The sequence below is a fragment of the Sprattus sprattus genome, assembly GCF_963457725.1.
Source record: "Sprattus sprattus genome assembly, chromosome: 21".
Lineage (NCBI taxonomy): Eukaryota > Metazoa > Chordata > Actinopteri > Clupeiformes > Clupeidae > Sprattus > Sprattus sprattus.
In genome coordinates this window covers 7,923,733-7,947,557 of record NC_137919.1, presented here as the reverse complement: position 1 = coordinate 7,947,557, position 23,825 = coordinate 7,923,733, and positions in this window count along the sequence as shown.

The window sequence follows — 23,825 nt, the reverse complement described above, 5'->3', positions numbered from 1 at the left end:
AATGAATAAATGCTTGACCAAAACTGCGATATCACAATGAGGACTCTTCCATGGGAACAGGGGTAGGAACAGCAAGAGCTCAGGAGGCATGACTAAAGCAGGGTTGCCACTTACGCTGTGTGCAGGTATGACAGTGCTCATTTTTACACATGATAACCTCAGAGTTGGTGATGTGTCGTCGTTGACAATGGAATGTAATGAGTCCGTTTGTTTGGCACTGAAGTGAGCATTGATTGCTATTTTTCTAGCGCATCCCTCATAAGAAGTAACCTCCGTGTCCATGGGGGCCAGTGGCGTTTCTACATTAAGGGCAGGTGGGGCAGTGCCCCACCAGATGGCGCTGTTGTGCAGAAGGCTCAATCCATTCCTACTTTGTGGCAAACTATATACATGTATATATATTATTTTGTTTTATATGCAAAGTAGTGTAAATATTTGTGTGAATTAACTTGACTCACAAGCATTATAGTCTTGTTTTGGAGTAATTTGATTTGTGTGTTTTTCTGCCTGTGTGCTTGCCATAGACATGAATGTTTATTCAATTCAATTTCACTCACAAAAGCGCTGGGAACCCAGGAGCTTCTTTTCGGATGTGCTGGATCCAAACGGAAAGAAGACAGACATGGTTCCAGGCAGATAGAATTCTGTTTATAAATCTGTTCCCATGGCTACACTACATTCTAAAGACAAACACTGACAGTGATATCATAATGATTTACTATTTGACATACGTTGGAATCAGTACAGCACACAGTAAAACAGTGACATCTTGTGGTTGAAAGGATGAACAGACAAACTTTTTAGAATTTTGAATTGAAGACTTTTGAAGATTAGGACAAGATTTTCTTCACTTCCATGTTTCTTTGCAAGTAAATGTAACTTTTTACATTTAACAAATGTGCCTATAACAAAACTAACAACAGAATAAGTTCAGTTTGACTCAGGCATCAGATTCAACGACAAAACCTACTGGCTGTCAAAGCAGCAGGACATTGTAGCAGAGGACCGTCACTCTGTCAAACTCAAGTCAAGGACAGCAAGGACAGCAGGCGGCGCCAAAGACCAAACAGACTGCGTCTGTGGAAAAGCCTTGCCTTAGCAGAGAGGCGCACCAGAGGCAACCAGGCCATACACGTTCAGGTATTGTCCGTTCTTGGATTCCTGGCTACAGTAACGTTCCGATGAGACCAGTCGAGCAATCCCCGTCATCATTAAGCAGAATTTTACCCGATGTTCTTCGCAGTATACTATCCCATATGCCCGCAATTTATTAGATTTCCATACAGTGCCCAGCAAAATGTGAAAGAGGATTTCCTGGGTAAAACAGGTTTCCCAATGTATTCTCATCCATATTTCGCACACTCAGAAAGCCTAGGAAGCCCACTTCAATACAGCACAGGTCGGTAGTGGAGCGCACCAAAGCCTTGGTGCTGCTGCCGCAGATGCGGGCTTCTGGTGCCTCTCGTACCGCAGGTGCTGGTGCTTCGGAGACGTGTCTACTACATGTCAAATACTTTGCTTTTGCCATTACGCCACCAGACAGGCTTTCTAACGATGTTTTGGCCCGCATCTGCTGTTCCATCAGCAGAACGTCGATGTCAGCCTCACTTTAATTCTTCTGTTTACATGTTTCTTTCTTGCTTGCCACTGTCACAGATAGTTTGTGCATTGAGGATGCACTCTGTTTGTGCATTGATAATATGCTGATTAGATTAAATAGGGGCGTTTTGAGGGCGGAGATTCAGTTGCGCACAATTTTACAACCATTTGTGATTTATAACCGAAGGATTGGCGTACACGTGTTTTTTGTGTGTACGTCGGTTTACTGTGGATCTCACTTACGCTCATTTAATTAAATGTCTTATACAAAATGTAGGATGGTTTCTACGCGTTTTATAAATGAGGTCCTTAAACACATGCACTTTCTTATTTCTTACATATGTATTGAAAATATATAAAATGTTCCTCAATATGTATATATGTATAACATACATACATTCATTTATATTGGCACTGTGCTTGTGTCTCTCTGTAAGAAATACTTTACAAGCAGAAATATTATTGGTTAGAGTATTTATACACATTGAATCCACATGTTCAGGGACATGCACAGGAATTTTGAAGGGCAGTTGCTCTGGCCTGAAAAAAGGGCACCTACTAACATTACAGTGATGATAGCCAGAGCAGGAGAGGAGGTACCACTGTGTTTCGCGTGTTCAACATTACTGTCAACTGAAGCTATGAAGCCCTCATTGCGGCATATGGAGGCGCATTACATTTTCTTGAATGCCAAGCTTATTGAGTACATGCAACAGATGTTGCGTGATTTTCATATGACATAAGTTCAGGATTAGTTGCCAGACCGAATCTCCAGAGCTTGCTGCAAAAGCAATGAGGTGTATTTTGCAAACTTTCAAACTACCTGTGTGAGAGCATTTTTTTTTTTGCGTACTTGAAGAATAAGTACACGGCAAGAGAATGATATGAGACTGTCGCTGTTTACCATTTCGACACGAATAGACAGCCTGTGTGGACTTCACCATGCCCAGTTACACTGACAGGTCTCCACTCAACCCGCACATGCACAAACGAAAGCACACACGCACGCGCACAGGCACATCAGTGGGCCGCGGTGTACTTTCTAGTCAGAATGGTGGTCCCTGGGTCAAAACGAGTTGAAAACCCCTGCTCTAGGGGTCCAGTTTCAAAAATGTCCTCAAGCTTGGGTCCGGGGGTCTATCGCACATTTTTTTATGGCCGTTGATTTCACGGATATAGGACTGCATGTGTTTTATGTACCAACAGTCAAGGTGTGCATTATGATTCAGGGGCATATTTAGCCAATAGGCTATAAGTAGGCCTACTTTAGGCGCTAGTAGTATCATAGAAATTTTACTTTGGAAGGCAAAAAACTGTTTTTTTTTTTTACTTAAATGTGCTTATCTCTCATGCAAAGAGGCTCTCTTCTTTGCAGGATGAGTTAAATGGCTGACTCTTCAAAGTTGTGTGGTCACTTGACCAATTTTGTTATGGTTGCCTAGAAATAAGGGGTGGCACAACTTCCCCGCTGGCACAAATCACCCCACTCTCCCCTATGCCACCAGTTTGAGGGCCAAGAGCCAAACCACCTTAAAGTTCAAGTTTTTACAGGACTGCTGCCCTCAACTCTTAACAGTTTCACCCAGCAGTATCAACTTGAAGTGTGTGCAAAGTGGTTTATACCTGCACTACTGTCTGCCACTATGCAGGTGCTCTAGATATAAACCCTATCCAACCCCACCTAAACCCCCTTTCCAATTCAAACACAACCGGGTTTTCAGATTTCCCAATACTTAGCCTTGAACACACTCTCTTTCTGTGCTATCAAACTGCTAAATTGTGATTCATACCTGGGATATTTCTATTCATATCCTCAGGGCATTGTGGTTTGCCATGTTTGCGTTAGATTACTAACACCTACTGAGATGCATGCCTGGCATACTGTGGCTTTTGGTATTGTGTTTCATCCGCTTGTACGAAGGTTGATTGGCAGTTCCCTGTGGGAAGATTGTCAAGAGGACGCGTATATGCAAATCTCAGCCACATTCATGTTTGACCTTTTAGGCGAACAAAAGAGGCAAAGAATGCAGGCAGAACATGACACGCTGTCCTAAATTATAGGACAGCGTGTCATTGGTTGATGTGAGTATACACACATTGGACACTGAGAAATGGGTTGGAAGCGGGAACCTGTCCCTAATGTTGACTTTGACAAGAAAGATGTGATTGTCCTCCAGTTGGGTTCACCAAAAAGGGTTCAACATCCTTTATACACATATAAACACCATAAGACACATACAAACACCATTATACACATACATACACCGTTATACACATATAAACACCATTAAACACATAAAAAACACCATTATACACACAAAAACACCATTCGACACATATAAACAACATTTGAAAAACAGTGCACTTCTCTGTCACACCGTACGTCACACCTTGCTCTGAAACAAGCTGGGAGCGGATATTAAACGACGATAAATAAAACAATATTATGCACATATTTGAAGCTGTTTTTGTTATTTATGCACTGAAGTTAGATAATGAAAGAAAAGCAGTCAGCCATACAAGAACAAAAATCAGTTCTGCATCTCATTTTTTAATATATTAGGTAACAATATTGGCGCCAACCAGTCACACACACAAACAGTCCCTAAAATGTGTTATTGAAAGTGATGATGATAACTAGACTGCTTTAGTTTGAATCACTTGTGTTGTTACTTTACTGTAAATTAAAGCCATTGTAGTTGAGCCGTGTTGTCGTTTTTTTATTTATTATTGTAGCTGGAAGTTAGCAAGCAATTGGTTGTCGTGGGAAGACTTGAGAGCTGAAAAAAACGACATGTTTCCTATTTTCAGTTACCATTTCTTTTCATTTACAAAATGAAAGGAGCTAAAAATGCCATATAATAAACAACGTACTAACCTCGACAGTTCGGTCCTGCAGGGAAATATCAGAATGAGGCTTTGATGTATCAACCTCGCTATCGCTCGGTCGATACGTCACAGCCTCAGTCTGATATGTCCCGGCATGACCTCACTCTCGGTTAGTAAGTAGTTAATATTGGCCTCAAGCAGCCACACACACACACCAGTGGCGGCTGGTGATTTTTTTTTTTGGTGGGGCTATTTGAGCGGGGGGTCTGGGGGTTCTCCCCCAGACATTTTTGAATTTCGTAGATGTGATTTCCTGCATTCTGGTGCATTTTCGGGTGGCCAGCCGGAGATCCCAAATCATTCACAATGATAAATTTGTTGTTCGCTATTTCATGTAGGCCAATAAATTAAAAACGAGACGTGAGCTGTTGATGCAGAGAAGTGCTGCTCAGTTTTAAAACAGCCCCTTGCCTATACCAATAAAATAACTCAAACCAGTCAATACCAATGGTCTAAAGACAATATTAATATATCTGCCATGTAGAAATCAACTGTTTCACAGGTAATGATAATGAACAAGTTACATGTTTATTATGGTCCATGTCCAGATAGAAAGTGCCAACACATAACGATAAATTATACTAGGGAACAACAGTTTTTTGTTACTACAACTACTACAACAATTTAGTTTTTTTAAAGACATGTATACTGCAGCTGTATGAGTATGAGAAGAAAGATTATTTTAACTGGTATGAAACCGTAACAGCTCACAACTTAGAAACAACAAATTGCACTCTTGACCGCACATGTTTTTAAACGCGTTCTGACCAATGCTTCAGTTCTGTCATTCCTGTCTGTGTCCACGAACTGTCTATCACACGCACTTGTTTTAAACAGCAGGCAAAGAAAACAAAAGATGGCATTGACATACCCACAGCTAGCCATGCCTTTCGATCGAACCAATCTCGGGAAAAGCTTCTGGTGTATGTTTTCCCCTTTCCTCGCGTCTGTTGGGTTATTTTCACTTCTGGCTTGTCTGGTCCGAGTTGTTTAACAATTAGCTTTTCCGCAAAAGTTCTTCTTCCAAAGGGATGCAGATGTAAGGATTTGACTGAATTTGGCGCTAGCTCAGCTCCCACAACTAGCCTACATCCGACGTCGCCATGCTTAACACTTCTCTGCTAGAATGGAAAATACCTGTTAACCCATTGATGCAGATGCAAAAAATGGCAATTTCCGCCTATATTTGACACCTGATATGTACAGTAGAATATCTCTGGTTCTACATATGCTATTTACATAATTTATGAACCACATAACAGAATACACTTGGGACATCATGTTCAAAGAGTTTAAGTGTTTTAATGAGAACATTATGAATTCAATATAACAGTTGGCACAGCAGTAAAAGTGTCAAAAAATCCAAAAACGCCTATGATTTATTTGGATTCTATAGTGTAAAATTGTTTCTGAGTGGAAGATTTCCAAAACATTACATGACATGATATACCTATATGTTGGCAACATGTGTAAAAAGTTTGAAGGCAATAGACAAAGGTTTGAAAGAGCTGCAAAAGAATATACATTATATGACATAGGCGTTCCCAAAGTCTCTACCCAACCTCTCCAAACCTCTCCAAAAGTACCCAAATGCAAAAACAGCCATATCAATAAAAATCAAGTGTGATTTCACTTATGTAGGCATTTAGTCCTACATAAACCCATTTTTTGATGAATTGAGTAGCATAGTCCAGGCAAGCACACCAGAGCCCCGTTGGCCAGAACACAAAGTTACTGTTACCACCTCCTACGGCGTGGACGTGGGGTTGGATTTTAAGAGGCACAGGAACAAGAACAGGAACAAGAACAAGAACAAGAACAAGAACAGGAACAGGAACAGGAACAGGAACAAAAACTATTTACAATATGCCGTCCCTCTGCCGGTCCTTGTGCCACTGGGTGAAACAGATGCGGTCTGCAACAATGCAGAGAGGCACCCCGCATGTCTCACACTTGTAAATAGTGGTCCGCTCACAGAGACCACACCTTCTGCGCCCCTTTGTGGCTTTCAGATAGGGGTCATCTGAAAGCTCACAGACTGTGGTGGGAAAGTGGGAGGCTGCTGCTGTGGAAGCTGCTGCTGCTGCTGCTGGCGCTGGCGCTCGGTTAGCAGCTCTCTGTGGCTGCTCGACTGGCTGCTCTCGGCCGACAGCAGCCAGTTGCTTCATGAGCGCCACTCTGAAGGCCTTCTGCCTCAGTGGCCTCTCCCCTTTGCCCAATGCCATCTCCTTGTGGATAATGAAGCTGTTCACCACTGCGATGTCAAGGAAGTGGAGGAACAGCTTCATATACCAACGTGTGGTCTTCCGGTCCACAGTGTAAAACTTTATTAGGGCATCGGACACATCCACACCACCCATGTACTTATTGTACTCCAGCACTGGAGTTGGTACAGGTATCGCCTTCCTGCTCCAGACACCCCCTGCGCGGACATTGCGGCGGACGACGTCCCCATCATACGCCCGGTGGATGGTGGAGCACATGGTCACCTCACGTGTGTCCATCCACTTGACATAGAGGAGCTTCCCATCCCTGATCCACCGCATGTCGCCCCTCTCTGCGTTCCTTGGCAGTGTGTTCAGCTGTGTCTTGGGGAAACCCTTCCTGTTTGCCCGGATCGTGCCGCAAGCGCCAAAGTTCACGCTGCTCAGGTGGCGGAACAGCAAGGAACTCGTGTAGAAATTATCTACGTACAAATGGTAGCCTGTGCCGAGGAAGGAAGGATTAATCAGTGACACAACAGAGTCATAACTCAGCCCCATGCCACTGGGGGACTGAGCCTTTCCTTCGTATATGTTGAAGTCACACGTGTATCCATTTCGGCTGTCGGCGAGCACAAACAATTTGTACCCCCATTTCGTGGGCTTGTTGCAATTATATTGCTTCATCCCAATCCGCGCCTTCGTCTTCACCATGCGCTCGTCTACTGCCAACTGCTGGTATGGGTGGTAGAAAGACAGGCATGCCGTTTTGATCTCGTCCATCAGAGGCCTGGCCCTGAAGAGACGGTCATATCCTGCCTGCCCACGGAGCTGGTCATTTTGGGCAGTGGCAGTGGGCTCGCTCATGTGAAGGATGGCACTGATCATTTCGAAACGGTAGCCTGCCATCACTGAGGAAGGGAAGGGGAATGAAAAGACGGGATCTCTGCACCACAGATCTCTGATGGCCGACACCTTCACCAACCCAAGGTAAAGCAACATGGCCATCCAGTGCTTCAGCTCATCAGGGGTGACGTCCTTCCAACGCATCTGTGACCCTGATGCAATGCGCTGGGCAGCATAGCTGTTGGTGTGGGTGCACAGAGTACGAAAGACGGAGGGAGAAAAAAAATGCTGCAGAAGGTCCAGTGGGGAGTATGACTGGAACAAGTCCAGCTGGACTCCTGGACGGCGTTTGGGGGAGAAGTGAAGTATTGCTGGTTGAACATCAGCCACAGTAGTGTCTTGCCAACAATCGTCATCTGCCGTGTTGCACAGCTGGCTTTGCGGTGGAGCAGGGCGACGGCGTGCAGGAGAGGCAGCTGGTTGGCGGCGGCGTGCAGGAGAGGGACCCTTGCGGCGGGCAGCAGAGGCAACTGGAGGGCGACGGCGTGGGGCAGCGGCAGCAGCAGGCCTTGAGGAGGAGGCAGCAGCAGGCCGTGAGGAAGAGGCAGCAGCAGGCCGTGAGGAGGAGGAGGCAGCAGCAGCAGGCTGTGAGGAGGAGGAGGCAGCAGCAGCAGCAGGCCGTGAGGAGGAGGAGGCAGCAGCAGCAGGCCGTGAGGAGGAGGAGGCAGCAGCAGCAGGCCGTGAGGAGGAGGAGGCAGCAGGCCGTGAGGAGGAGGAGGCAGCAGCAGGCCGTGAGGAGGAGGAGGCAGCAGCAGCAGGCCATGAGGAGGAGGAGGCAGCAGCAGCAGCAGGCCGTGAGGAGGAGGAGGCAGCAGCAGCAGGCCGTGAGGAGGAGGAGGCAGCAGCAGCAGCAGGCCGTGAGGAGGAGGAGGCAGCAGCAGCAGGCCGTGAGGAGGAGGAGGCAGCAGCAGGTCGTGAGGAGGAGGAGGCAGCAGCAGGCCGTGAGGAGGAGGAGGCAGCAGCAGCAGCAGGCCGTGAGGAGGAGGAGGCAGCAGCAGCAGGCCGTGAGGAGGAGGAGGCAGCAGCAGCAGCAGGCCGTGAGGAGAAGGCAGCAGCAGCAACTGAGGCGGTGGCAGGCCGTGACAGGTGACCAGCAGCCCGTGGTGGGGCAACAGCAGGAGCAGCAGGATGTGAGGAGGCAGCAGCAGGCTGTGACGGGGCTACGGCAGCAGCAGTGGCCGTGGTAGGCAGTAGCCGGTGACTAGCAGGCTGTGGTGTCCTTCTCCTCTTTGGACCACAGACACCGTCCACATCCACATCCACAGCAGACTCCCCTCTAAGTAAAGAAGATACGTACCACATGTTATTAGGTTCTTACAATAAGGACCATTCACATTTATTTCATTGCAATGAACACTTTCACAAACAAGGAATTGATGTGAACAGCAACATTAACTTGATGTCTTATATAGTTATTATATAATGCATGCTGATGCATGCAAATGTATAATACTGTATGCACAATATAATACTGTTTGCATAATATCACTATATTATCCAGAATGGCAAGGTAGATGTAATGCATTACTAAAGGCTCTGTGTAGTGTAATGGCAGTACTATGGTAGTGACTTTTTCAACTACCATTACAGCGCTCACGCTGTGATAGTTGAAAAGTTAACTACCATTGTGCATTAAATCAAATGCATTACATCTACGTTGCCATTCTGGATAATATAGTGATATTGTGCAAACAGTATTATATTGTGCATACAGTATTATACATTTGCATGCATTATATTATATGCATAGATACATAGATACACAGTAAATGTGCATAAGTGTTATATGACCATATAATATAGAATTACTATTTTAATATTATTTATTTATTATTTAGAATCATATCTATCTATCTATCTATCTATCTATCTATCTATCTATCTATCTATCTATCTGTCTGTCTGTGAGTGGGTGCATGCATGCATGCATGCATACAGTCTGTGCAATCATGCTAGTGTGCAGACACATGTACTTACACGTCCAAAACGGGATCTATACGCTCGTCAAATGCCTCCTCCTCAGCCGAGTTCATGCTCTCAGGATACCCATCACTGAGACCATCAATGTCGTCCTCAATGTCGTCGTCAAATAACAGCTGAAGCACTTTTTCCGTATTAAAATAGCGACGCGCCATCTTCCTGGGTTTTTTAATTTTTAAATCTCCCGCTGTCCGCTATGCGTGAATGCGTCACTGCGAAACGCACATGGCGCACCAAAACAGAAGCAACCGAACATGATGGTTACGCATGGACCAATCGCGTTTGCTTTTCGCTCCAAGGTGGGCAATCCCCCGATTTTGTCAACCAAATGGGCCAACACTATTGGCCAAATAAGATGTCATTGACTTTTATACGCTATGATTTTGTCTATAGTGATTTTACGCCACCTTGCCTAAACCCGGAAGTAGATTTTGCGTGTAGACCTCGCCTGACAAAAGTTAATCAAACACAAAAAATAATGAAATCTAACGAACAGAAACGATGGATTCTAACAGAGAACAAGTCAAGGCTTCATTGTACAGTCACACTTTTGAGGAATAAAGGATTTTATTATCATCACAATGTCGAAGTCTCCGTGAATTATTTCAAAGGGGGAGATGCAGTTACTTTTATCATCTAAAGGTAGGCAAGCTAATAACACATCAAACTCAAACTTTAAGTCTTCACACTTAAGGTTTGTTCTTGTGGTGGTATAAATTAATTTTACATGTTGTGACAGGCCGTTTCAAACGATTCTATTATCCATATATATGATGTTAGTTTGACGAGGTCGGACTATTTGTTTACATTGTCAATGAACATAGCGTTCCGGGGATTGTCGATTTAGAGCAAACCTTGGCAGCTACAATCTTTGGGTTTTCTGTGTTTGTAGAACCAAGTGTGTATATTAGTTGTGTATATCGATTTTCTTTCTGAAACATTTAGTTTATACAAATATAATTATACCAGTTGTTGTAATCGTTGTTTAGCGTCGACGCTACCGATAGGGGCGCTAAAGCATCAAAGGGTTAACAAGCAGTGGTGCATCTTGGTAGGGGCTCTAGCCTTCAGCGCCCGTAGCCCATAAAATTCCTCGACGATGATTGGCGGATGTGTATTCTTTTTTGCCTAGCAACAGGGGAGCCATTGGCTTAAATACAGCACACACGGGCTGATCGACCAGGAGCCCCGGCAAGACATCCTATTGGCTACTACACCAAAAATGATAAACGTTCACGTTTTAAACGTGGAACTTGAAAGTGAATGTAATGTAAATATAATTTTGGAGAGTTCTAAACCCATTCTAAAGCAAAATCATCAATATCATTGTATTAACACAGGTTATTTTTTCAAAATGAGAGATTATTTAAAAAAGAAAAGAAAAGAAAAGAAAAACAGGCAGTCAGGTCAGCGGGGGGGCGGAGCCCCAGCGCACCCTATGGGCGAGCCGCCACTGACACACACACACACAGGCACACCCACGCAAATTTTGCCACATGAAAGCACAGCTGAGCAGCAATGACGAAGGTGTTGAAAGCCATGATCTGCTGTGCACAGTGATATGACAAAGATTTACCTGGATAAAAAGGGCACTCCATTGTCGCACATCACACATGAGAACATTGAGTAACTTTTTTTTGTAATCAGAAGTCAGTGATGATCAAATCCACTACTAGATACTACCTTTACCGACTAACCAGAAACCTAATTTAAAAAATGAATAAAAAGTGTGTGCGTGTGCGTGTGTGTGTGCATGTGTGAGTGCGTGTGCGTATGTGTTTGAACAAGCCTGGATTCAGATGAATTTGTCATATCTGGGTTCCGCATTTGCTGGTTTGTTCACTACATTTCTCTGATAAGAGACAGAGCTAAAAGGGCTTAAAGGGAATCAGAACACAGGCTTATAACTGACCTGAGAAAGAAAGGGGCACCTGTGTTCTCTACGTTTTCCATCAGGCCACCTATTCCTCCCTAGTAGGGTAGGCTATTCTTCTCTGTTCGGGTAGGCCATCCTTCTCTATTCGGGTAGGCCATTCTTCCCTATTCCTGGCACAGTTTCAAAAGGTGAGCTATTCGGGATTAACTGCTTACAATGTTAAAGTATGCCTATATACCCACATGCATAGTAACACTATGCAACAATTTGACACTTTTTGAGGTATGGTTCTATAGGCAACTAGTTTTGGTACCATCCTTAAATTCATTTTGAAAGCATTCGTTCATGTGAAGGACCGATAAACACCTGTTTCTTTCCCAACAGCCATCTAGGATATGCCCTATGTAGTTCTGTGTACTGGGCTGAAATACCCTTCAGATATGGAAGAGAAGCTTTTACAGCATGACATTGCCAGCTATACTGCCAAAAGACACCAGTCAGTGTGTTGGCCATCCTTTATCAGTGTCAACTGGGCTGTTTGAGGTGTTTGCAAGGTTTTTGCATGCCTTTTAGGTAGTAAGTTTGCTAGTTTTGGAACATAACTCCTTATTGCTGCTTTAAAACAATATAATTTGTACAGTATGTTTGCAATGAGTTTGTATCACAATGATACGTGCAATTTTGCATGTTGTGTTTGAGACAGTTAAAGCAAGTGAGTTAATTAAAATGTTAACATGGTACATTTTAATTGCCACGAAAAAAATTGGAAACTGGAAAGTTGCACAAATTCTGTTTGGGGGTCTGGCTGATTATTTTCTGTCTTCACTTATTCATGCTAACTGGTGCCTTTTTTCATTCAGATGGCAGACTTTCGTCCACTGGAAAACAGCTTCTCCCACCTACTCTTTCTAGGTTAGAGGCTTCCCTATGTGGTTAAGGATATTTTCCCTTTTACACAGACCTATGTTTTGTGCTTTATGTGCGATTTTCATATCTTTTGAAACAAGTTGATGTTACTGTTCCTCTTGCTGAATAGAAAAAAAGAGAGATATGACACACACCCAAAAGGCAAAGGTGCCGGATAAAATCGTGAATAGCCACACACTCCTATAACTCCAAAACGTGAACTTCGGCTGTTGCTCCTGCCATCATTACTGCCATACTGTCTTTATTTCTCTCTTTCAGGCCTGTTAACACTGTCTTTGAGTATCACTCAGCATTCATTCAACAAAGGTCAAAGGTTACACAATGAGCCAGAGAGCACCCCACTCTACCAGACAGACCGTGGGCAGGGTTACCCTGCTGGCAATCCGTCAGACCCTCGGACACTTCCAGAAGGGGGAACTCCTCCGGTAACGAAATCTCTTCACATGGACCTGAAGACTGTCTCTGCGTCCACAGAGGGCCCGGCTCAAGTAGACGGTTCCACTTCTGGAACTTCCAGAGAACGTTCCCCTCGGTCAGTCAGTTCCAGAGAGCAGCCTGAAGAATCACAAGAGGATCCAACGTCTCGTGAAAGTACTGCTACCTTGTAGTCCACTACATGTGATGCAAGAACCATATCATGTCTAATTTGTTATTACCCTGACATATATACCTTACAGATGAGGCTGAATGTCAGAGTTGTCTAACGTGTGATGAAGTACATTAATTACGTGTGATAAAGCATATATGCATTAGTTGCACCATTTTTTTTGCATGCATTATGCATAATGCTTCACAGTGCTTCTTAATATATATATAAATGTGTGTGTGTGTGTGTGTGTGTCAGTGTGTGTGTGTGTGTGTGTGTGTGTGTGTGTGTGTGTGTATATGTATACTTTTTTGTCAAATGTTTTGAAAGTTGCTATGGACAAAAGGTTCAAGTGCTTTAAACTTATGAAGTCTTCATACATTAAAAGCAAACCTCTCAGGGTTTGCATCATTAATGGCCCAGTGAAGTATCAGTCATGAGGAAAGAAGCAATACAGAGAATACCACCGTTTTTAGTTTTTTGTTGTTGTATAAGTTGTGAAATACACATTTGTGTTTTTTGCAGGATTTGTGTCTGTGACTACAAACCCTCTTTCTGCACTTGCAGAACAGACCACTGTTGGCATGTATCACTTGACAGGTATGATTGCCATTTAATTCTGTGTGTCAGTTAAACCATTTGCGAACTGGACACATAATAAAAAGCAGGGCAGCTGTTGATATTTAGTTTCATCACTCGGATAAGAAAGTACTGAAATTGTAAATGAATCACTGAAATACAAAGAGAGCTTGTTGAATGTTTAACATGTCCTAACAATGCTGGTGGACTGTCACTTTATCTCCTGGACTATGTTCTGGCCAGGATATATGTTTTGTCCAGGATATATGTTCTGTCCAGGATATACACGTATGTTCTGTCCAGGATATGTATTCTGTCTAAGATATAAGTTTTGTGAATTATATGCCTACATTGAATTGTCTGTTCAATGTTTTTCTCTGCAAACCCTTTTCAGGCTCATTATACACACCTGCTTTTTTTTTGTAATCTGCTTCTGGACGTTCAGTGTACGTGCAGGGAGGAGTGGACTGTGATTGGCTGTTGAGCTCAAATATCAACAACTTTTTGCCAGAATTGTTGAATGCATTTTTACTCAGGTGGAACAATGATAGGTTGTGTGCAGATACCAAGTATGAAATCCCTGGAGCAGAAGGGGCTTGGCTGTAAAACTAGGTAGTGAATAAACTGTGTCTTGGCAGGGCTATCTAAATAGCACAATTCATATACATTGGTAATTCAAAGTGCTTTACAAATAACCAAAAAGATTCAAATGAAGTCACTATTATCTGTAGTTAGCTTAGCTGACTGAATACGCGTACATAAAATGTTTATTCCAATATTCCTGTTGACAACAAAATTTGCTCTTTTAAGGGACCAAACCAACCGATGCATACTCCAGAAGAAGCACAGTGCCTGGGAATACACAGTCAGCCACAACCCCTGAAGAATCCGGCTCTGGGGACGACCCTGGGTTGATAAATGGTCCGGGGAAGAACTTGGAAACGACCAAAACTGGAGGGGAAAACATCAAAGAACAATAAAAAGATAACTTGAAGAGCTCAGTGGCCACACACCGTTATTCATTTATTTTAAAGGAAAGGATTGGGTTCACTGCACAAAGTTGAAATTATGTCACTCTGTTTGTACTCAACCTTATTTGTGTTTTACATTACATTTACCTTTTACATTGTCAATATTCTATTACGTTGGCATAGATTTAGATTATGTCCCACTTTGTAGTTACCTTTTCTCTATGTTCTGTTAACTTAAAATCTTAAGTTCAAGTTCCAAAAAGACATTGTAGAGGTAGAATCTAGGTTGTTAAGTTAGCTTTTTCTCATCTTAAAAAGTTTCAAATTCTAGTGGTTACTGTATTTGGTATGATTTGATAAGAAAAGAGGTATAACATTTGCTTAAACTACACAGGCAGTTATATTTGCCTAAAAAAAACATTCCACACACAGAACACTTTATTTGAACTCGTTGTTCTAAGAATAACATTACCGTGGCATAAAAATGTCATAGGAAGGGGTCATGTCCTATAACTTTTCATGAACATCATGAAATAATATTATAATTATTCATAATAATAATGATGTAATAGTGTCATATAATTATGAAATAGAGATTATGGGTTAATGCCACTATTTTGTTGTGTTTTCTATTAACTGTTTAGTCTAGGTTTTCAAAATGTGTGCATTATAGAACAGGTCATGAGAGTAATAAGGTGACAGCTGTTTAGGTGTTACTTTTTAGAGTATGGTCAGGATTACCTTTATAGAGAAGCCCATTGGCAAAATCTAAGGGATGTTTTTGGAAATGGAGGATGTTTTTTTTTACTGATAAGAAACTGATAAGTTACATTGCTCAGCCCACTTGATATTATCACAGAGTTAGGCATTTAGCGCTGATGTGTGTATCTACCCTGTCACGAGAAAGTAATGGAAAATTAACATTGCTTCTTAATGTAGATGATTTATTTGAATGTATGCCCTGAAAGAAATGTGATTGTGAATGTGCTCAATAAAATTGCGTGTAATAATATTGAGGTCATTTTTTACATTGTAAGCTTTTAAGGTGGTGATACTTTGGCCACCTTATGATTATCGCTGACCAGTTCTGGGCCTCGTTTCCCAATAACGACGTATCTTAACGTTCTACGTGGATTTTGGCGACATAGTAGACTCAGTAACACTTTCTATTTACGAGCGTTTCCCGAACATCATCTTAAAGTCAGGTGCACGAGCGCCACGTGCACGAGTTCTTAAGTATCTCTTAGGGTGGAGGTCGCCTGCTCATCGATGTCAGACGAGTCGATTTTCTCACTTGTGTATACATGGGTTTCTCGGCTACGTCATCACTGGTTGCGTGTGCAAGCTCGCGGCAGAAAGAAGCAAGATAACGGTGAAGTGGATGAGAAAGCTGTGGAGGAAGGCAACATGACAGGGTTGGTAAGATGTTCAGTATACCTAGGAGGAAGCATCCGTTTGCCAGGAAAAATAAAATATCAAATCAAATCAAATATAGAAAAAGGATCAAAAAATGTACAAGGTTACGTTTGGGAATATGTTGAGGGTGTGTGCAAGCATTCATGGCAACAGAATAGGGAACGGTAGGCTAAATAAGTAATAAACAATACATATAAACTGGGCTTTCTGTATTCATTTGTATTAGGGTAGATGGCTTTCTGCAGCGGATTTGCGCACGCAGCCTTCAATGTTTGTATACAAGAAACCCATGTATAGGCTCATGAATGAAGTTCCAATACAACAAGTGTCGACATAAGAACAATACCTCTATGGAGACAGATTTGTCTCAAAATTATTCGTGCGCGCACACACCTTATTCGTACACGCACACACCGTAATCCACACGTATGCTATGTTTTGCAAGTTCAAAGTCAAAATTTGTGACTTGTAAATCGGGATTTGCAAGGGCAAAGACTACATTTGTGACTTGTACATTGGGATTTTCACACAGGTGCAATGTTTTTGCTTGTGTGAAGTGTTGAATCTGCATGTGTGGATCATCCAACACGCGCATGAACCCCTGGTTCCGCTTGGGTCATTTTGAGACATTCTTCTCGCGTTTCCCCCAAGTTTCACAAGTTCACAGGACAAAATCCACACAAGCAAAGGACTCAATCTACGCGCAATATGTGTGATTTGTAAATTGGGGTTTACACAAAGGTGTAATGTTTTATTCAAATGTTTGTAAACTTGCAAATTAAATCATGCAATTTGTAAAAATATATCACGTTTCGAATGTGCCTCTGTCTTGAAATTTCACTTGCGAATCTTCCGTTGCTCGTGTGAAGTGTTGAATCTGCATTTTGTGGATCATCCAACACGCGCATGAATCCCTGCTTCCGCTTGCGTCATTTTGAGACATTCTTCTCGCTTTTTCCTCAAGTTTCACAGGTTCACAGGACGAAATCCACACGAGAAAATGAATATCTACGCGCAATAGTCCTAAACCTCCCCAGTAGGTGGCGGTGTTCATAGACATAGAATTACTAGATACATTATCCGCGTTGCTTGCCAACGGAGTCGAACGTCCGCAGAGGTCGGCCATCTTACCCCGGGCAGATCGCTCACCGTAACATTGTGTTGGTAGTGAAAAATGTACTTTTTAAATAACCATAGCTTGCTCAATTTTCAACCGATTTTTAAAACGGGTTGGTTTGTTTTAAACATCAGAGATGTAGCTATGACACTGTATACATATAAATACTTAGGGTGCATGAAATGCCCCTTATTGTTATTCCTTCGTTTCTTTATTCTTTGTACCGACTTCAGTGCTTAATTCAGCTCGAACCCCTTAATGTAGAAACTTCATTCAAAATGTGTTGTGTAAGTCTTGTAAAGGAAACTAGGATTATGTATTTCTCATATTTTTAAACGTTATACTTTTTAAAATATTAAAGAAAAATTAATACAATTCCTCCCATTAACTTACATTGGGCTATCATGACGTCATATGTCTTTAAACTGGCTTGCAACTGTGCTTCACGGACAATAATGATCTAAAGTAGGTACAATATTTCCCTATACAAATATACATCAAGAAATGATGCATGTTGAAATCCCCACCCTGTACAGAGATGTATTTATGACACTGCATACTTATAACCATGGGTTTTCATGTGAAAATAACATTGAACAGAACAGATAGGTGTAATAAATACACACATGCACAAGGTGTTTTTATTACCTGAATACAGTAAAAGACAGTTAAAGACACAAAACTCAGGAAATCCATGACAATGTACAAGCACCGCCTCGCCATCGAAAGAGGCAGACACAGGCAGACCTAGCTGACCAGAGAGAAGAAGTTGTGGGGGCCGTGGAGACAAAGGTACACTTCCTGACGGGATACCATAAATATGAAACCATTCGTGTCGCTTTGACGGTATTGAACTGTATCACAGACACCGATGCCCTGATGGTACCGTGAGATTGAGTTTAGCAAAGTAATAAATAACCCTGGATTTATGCTTCTACTTTAACTAACTATGACTAACTAACTATCCTCAGACATGCGAGAATAATGCTAGATATATATATATATATATATATATATATATATATATATATATACACACACACACACACACACACACACACACACACACACACACACACACACATATATATGTCTATGTTAAAAACAAAACATATACAATATGAACAAAAATAAAAATGCACACGACAAATTCACATTTACAAAGACCACTCGAAGTCCACGCCTCTCCTTCGAGCCTTGTTCTGAGTAAATGTCCAAGATGCACCTGTAAACAATAAGCAAAGACAACTTTCAGTTTTACAGATTTTATATTGCATTGTTTATCAAAGGCACATGCAGTGGTGCCCCTTTCCCTTTAACCAAATCGTACACCAAATAAATTAGTATTGAAAGCCAAGCCAGATTGATATAAGCAAGCAAATCAGGTGTGTAAAAATTGCCTTCCATCGTAGGGCAAAGACCTTAAAATACAGTTCATAAATATATTTTAAGAAAATATCATCCTTAAATATAAATATCAGTGATTCATGAATATAAGCTTAATTTGATCAAAATGTAATTTGCTAGTTTGATGAAACATTCAATGACGGATCAGAGTATAATAGTAAAAAGAGAAACACTTATTTTCCCCCCCAGATGAAATCGTTTTTTGACCCTTTGGCAAGGTGTTCTTTTTACCTCAACAGCCTGCTCCACTCTTGTTAACTGCCTCTGAAAAAGAATGGAGAGCAATTACTGACAGATACTGAGAGATAGTAGTCTAGCAAATACTCATGCATATCCTTCCTATTGACATGTAAAGACCACCAAATGAAAACACATAGTTTGCACTTTCCTAAGATATAAAATACTTTATTGTCTGTGATGCAAGCTTTTTGGAGACACACAGCTTTGAAATTACTTAGTTGCTGCAGCTGGAGGCTAACATTAGCTCACCTTGACATTTGCGCATATTTGCACAAATAACTGCGTATTCTCGACCAAATAACTGGCACGTTATGCTTCTTAAAGACATCAGGGGACCATTACGAAAACACGTTATTTGAGCTTTCCAAAGATATGAGGCAAAGCTTCGCGGGGGGAAACGCCTTTAAAATGACTTAGCTGGTTACTGCAGCTGGTGGCTAACGTTAGCTAACTTTCGCACTAATTCGCGTATTCTTCATCGAATAACTCGCACACTTGATCCAAAACATCGTTCATTTACTAACCCAGACAACAAACATTATTATAAAGTTGTGACAAGCTGTCTGTCAAACTTACCTTCGAGCTCTTCCAACATGTGCTGTATCCTCCGTGCATCCAACTGTCTCTTCTTGAGCCCACAATGCAGCGCAGTTGTTCAACTTACAGTAATTTATTGGGTTATCTCAAAGGAGGATTTGAATAGAGTATTTTACTGTGGAATAACAAAATGCTGTGAAATCACTGTATCATTTTTTTCACAGTAACTTACTGTGTCTGTATTGATTTCACAGTAAATTCTGCATTACAACATGATATTGTGATTATTACTATTAGTAGTTCTATATGTCTATGAACACCGCCACCTACTGGGGAGGTTTAGGACTATTGCGCGTAGATATTCATTTTCTCGTGTGGATTTCGTCCTGTGAACCTGTGAAACTTGAGGAAAAAGCGAGAAGAATGTCTCAAAATTACCAAAGCGGAAGCAGGGATTCATGCGCGTGTTGGATGATCCACAAATGCAGATTCAACACTTCACACGAGCAACGGAAGATTCGCAAGTGAAATTTCAAGACAGAGGCACATTCGAAACGTGATATATTTTTACAAATTGCATGATTTAATTTGCAAGTTTACAAACATTTGAATAAAACATTACACCTTTGTGTAAACCCCAATTTACAAGTCACACATATTGCGCGTAGATTGAGTCCTTTGCTTGTGTGGATTTTGTCCTGTGAACTTGTGAAACTTGGGGGAAACGCGAGAAGAATGTCTCAAAATTACCCAAGCGGAACCAGGGGTTCATGCGCGTGATGGATGATCCACACATGCAGATTCAACACTTCACACAAGCAAAAACATTGCACCTGTGTGAAAATCCCAATGTACAAGTCACAAATGTAGTCTTTGCCCTTGCAAATCCCGATTTACAAGTCACAAATTTTGACTTTGAACTTGCAAAACATAGCATACGTGTGGATTACGGTGTGTGCGTGTACGAATAAGGTGTGTGCGCGCACGAATAATTTTGAGACAAATCTGTCTCCATATACCTCAATAAATATATATAGGCTAGCGGGTGCCACCCTCTTGATTGATTTCCAGCCCGGCTCAATGACATGTGAATTTCCTAATATTGCAGCCTAACTACACAGTCAGAAAAGCCATCTCCTTAGTTCAATAACATATTATTTTGTATAATCTTTATTTTCAAATACTCAATATTCTTTATTTCTATTTTGATGGGAATAGGCAGGTGAAACAATGACATTCTCATTAAGCGTTCTACACAGAAACATCCTTTGGATTTCTTCTATAATAGGCCGAACGACGACCCTGGTGGATTGCATCGCTAAGTGTGAAGTTACTACTGGATTGCATCGCTAAGTGTGAAGTTACTACTGGTCCTGACCACACGTAGAATTCTTCTCAACGAAAGATAAACTTAAGCTAAGTGCCGCGTCGGGAAACCGCTCTGCAACGTAGGATCCCTCTTATGACCGATTTCAAGTCCTTTTTAGGCTAAGTGCGCGTTCGGGAAACGAGGCCCTGAGTGTTCGAATTAGATGATAGTGACAAGTTGCCCACTGTCGATGTAAGCCCTCCTGTTCTCTCATGTGTTGCCCAATATCAGTGGGACAGGCCTGAACAACATCGCTCAGCAATGCCAGGCATAATTGATCAAAAAGTTGCCGTAGGTATCATCACCTTAACATTATGTTAACCTTTTATTGAATATAAGGAACGTTGAAGAGTCTTGAGATGTCGCCGTGGAAACCTTTGATCTAAATTGTCATGATGAAGATTGATGGAGATCATTTCCAATCACTGTTAATGACTTAAGAATATATGAATCAAGTGCCATGTATTAATATGTATTCCTTGTATGAATTATATGCTTATGATAGCAGGAACATGGCTTTTCTGTGTGTGTGTGTGTAACTTAGACTAGTAGGTGCCACTTAGTCTGCATTTGTACAAGAGCATGTTTAGACCAGAGGTGATTAGAAGGGTCGAACTGTGCTTCTTCCGACCTTGTGCAGTACTCCCATCCTTTCTTTTGACGTCAGAAATCCATCACGTGGTTTTCCCTGCTGAACGCTAAACTTCTGTCAATATAAACCTTGTGCGATGTGTTTATCATTGCTTCACTTGTGCTGGGAGGGAGCCCAATTGCAATTGTTGTTGTTGTTTGTCTTATAAATATACTTATGTGCAGCTCCGGAGTCCTGAGGTAACTAGAGTGAATTTTCAGCTAACAAAGATATATTATCTGCCACGTCTAACGCTCGTAATCAAATGTTCAAGTGAACTGTTACGTAAAGAGTAAATCGTTACCTATTCGCTTATCCTATATGTACCCACTACCCAGTCTATGAATTTCTTAGGACTAAGGCTATTGTTTTGTTCTATACATTGCATTAGAGGACAGGCTAATGACCCTAAAGAGTACATAGCTTTTCTTCAAAGGATGACCATATTCTAACCAGCTATCTTTCTGCAATGCACACAGTGCAACAAACTGCAATCTATATAAATATGGTTAAACATTAAACATTACGTGTTTTTGGACCAAATGTTTTTTTCTTCTTTTAGAAAAATGTTGCCAAACAGGCTTTCATTAAGTCTCAAGAATAGCAGCACTGATGATTTTGACAGAAAGAATGTCGTAAGGGTGTGTGGGTGAATCTATGTGCCTAAGTGTGTGTGTGTGTGTGTGTGTGAGCGTGGTTATGATTTTGGCAGTAAGAATGTACTCACGCTGTAACTTTGCGTCACTGTGCCATAGTGATGTTCAAGTGAGTCACCCGTGAAAAATTAAAAATTCAGAATACAATCACTGGAAATAAAGCACAGTGACGACAGAAAGGTGGGGTGTAATTCCTGACGGCAGAAGCCACCCAAACCCATTAATTTACATTGAATTACACAATAAAAACACACCCTGGTGGAAGACTGACTTGCACTGTTTAGAGTTTATAGGGGTGTATAATGATGACCTGAATGTTTTGACAGTTGTGACAGCACTAATATTTATATAGATTGCAGTATTGTGCTGTGCTTCTGTGCTGCATTTTCGCAGAACTGTCCAGTGCAGAGCCTGATTGGCCAGTTTGAATTACCTGTGTGTTTATCTGTCCTTCACATGACAATGGGAATAATATACCAAGATGGGAAGAAGATTGGGATTTAAAATAGAGGAAACTACTGATTATTGATCATTTCTCTCCCTGTGGTCACACATAAGACAAATGTCACAAACACTGACACACACTTCTAAAGGTGTCACCTGTTTTGAGAGGTATTCTTCTGATACACTAAATGAATGAATGAATGAATTACGTAAGGATCAAGGCAGGGTGGAGGACCAGGCGAGAGAGGGTGGGTGAGCACCTGCGTAATACTGTGCGACTTATGACAGACCAAACAACCAAAATACGAAAATGAACAGGAATGGCGGGTTTGAAGCATTCATCTGTGGTCAGCAAACACAGATATGATTATTGTCACACTAACTGGTTTTTGACACACTTGACTTGCAACATTCCTGTGAGGGTCTGGTACCTGTTCAAAAGCATTAAGCCGAGCTCACTCTCTCCTTCACACGCACACAGCAGAAGAGGAGGATTTCAGCTTTATTTTACAACATATCGCCATATCATCCTGTGAGTATTCCTCTTTTTGATGAGATTCAGTGTGATGATAGCCAACTAGCTGTTTACGTAAAGATATACTGCTGCAATCATCGTGTCATGCATGGGTGAAATCAGGAATTCTGAAAAGTAGATGGAGGACTTTTGAGCGGGTTAACTCGGGTTTACTCTCGGGTTAGCGGGTTAACTCTCAATTTTCTTGAGTTAGTCTTTAATCAAGTATGTCAACTGGTTACTCTGGTCCTCATTTCATCGGATGCTAATGGATCCTTCACCCATTACATTTTGGCAGTCAACCCAGCAGATGCTCTCCTGTGCTGTCCGTCATTGAGAACGTCTTCTCCGCCAGATATGTTCCGCCTCCTACTGATCGCAGGTCAGTGCCCTGTCAGCAGGACAGAAACTGTAGCATAGAAACATTTACCCTTTTTTAACTGTCTGTCATGGCAAATTGTGTAGTGAACAATAAAATACTATGACTGTGCCAGATCTGTTCTGAGGTCAGCTCATGATGCCATTTGGTATTTATTTATACATTTTGGTAATGCGTTAAGGTCAACGCCACAGACATGTGAGGCATAACAGGAGAACATAGCCAATCAAGGAAAACACAAAGCAAAGTAGCGTGTCATTAACATGTGAGCTAGGCTGTTATGACAACTGACATGTTTACCGTCTGTTCTGACAATAACTAGTTATAATGATATTAGTATGTATCATGTCAATTAAAAAAAACATACGTAGCTTCAGTGGACAAAGCATTGGACATCAACACTTATGATGGTTAATTCATATATGTAGCAGCGGTCAAATTATCATTGTGACGTTATTATGACTGTCTTATGTCAGAAGGTTCAGGTGTATTGTGACATTGACATTTGTGTTGTTGAAGCTCCTTTCACTTTTTTGTTTACTTGGTAATCCATGCTAGAATTGGATAAGTGTAAATTTACTGAATCTCAAAAAAGCATTAT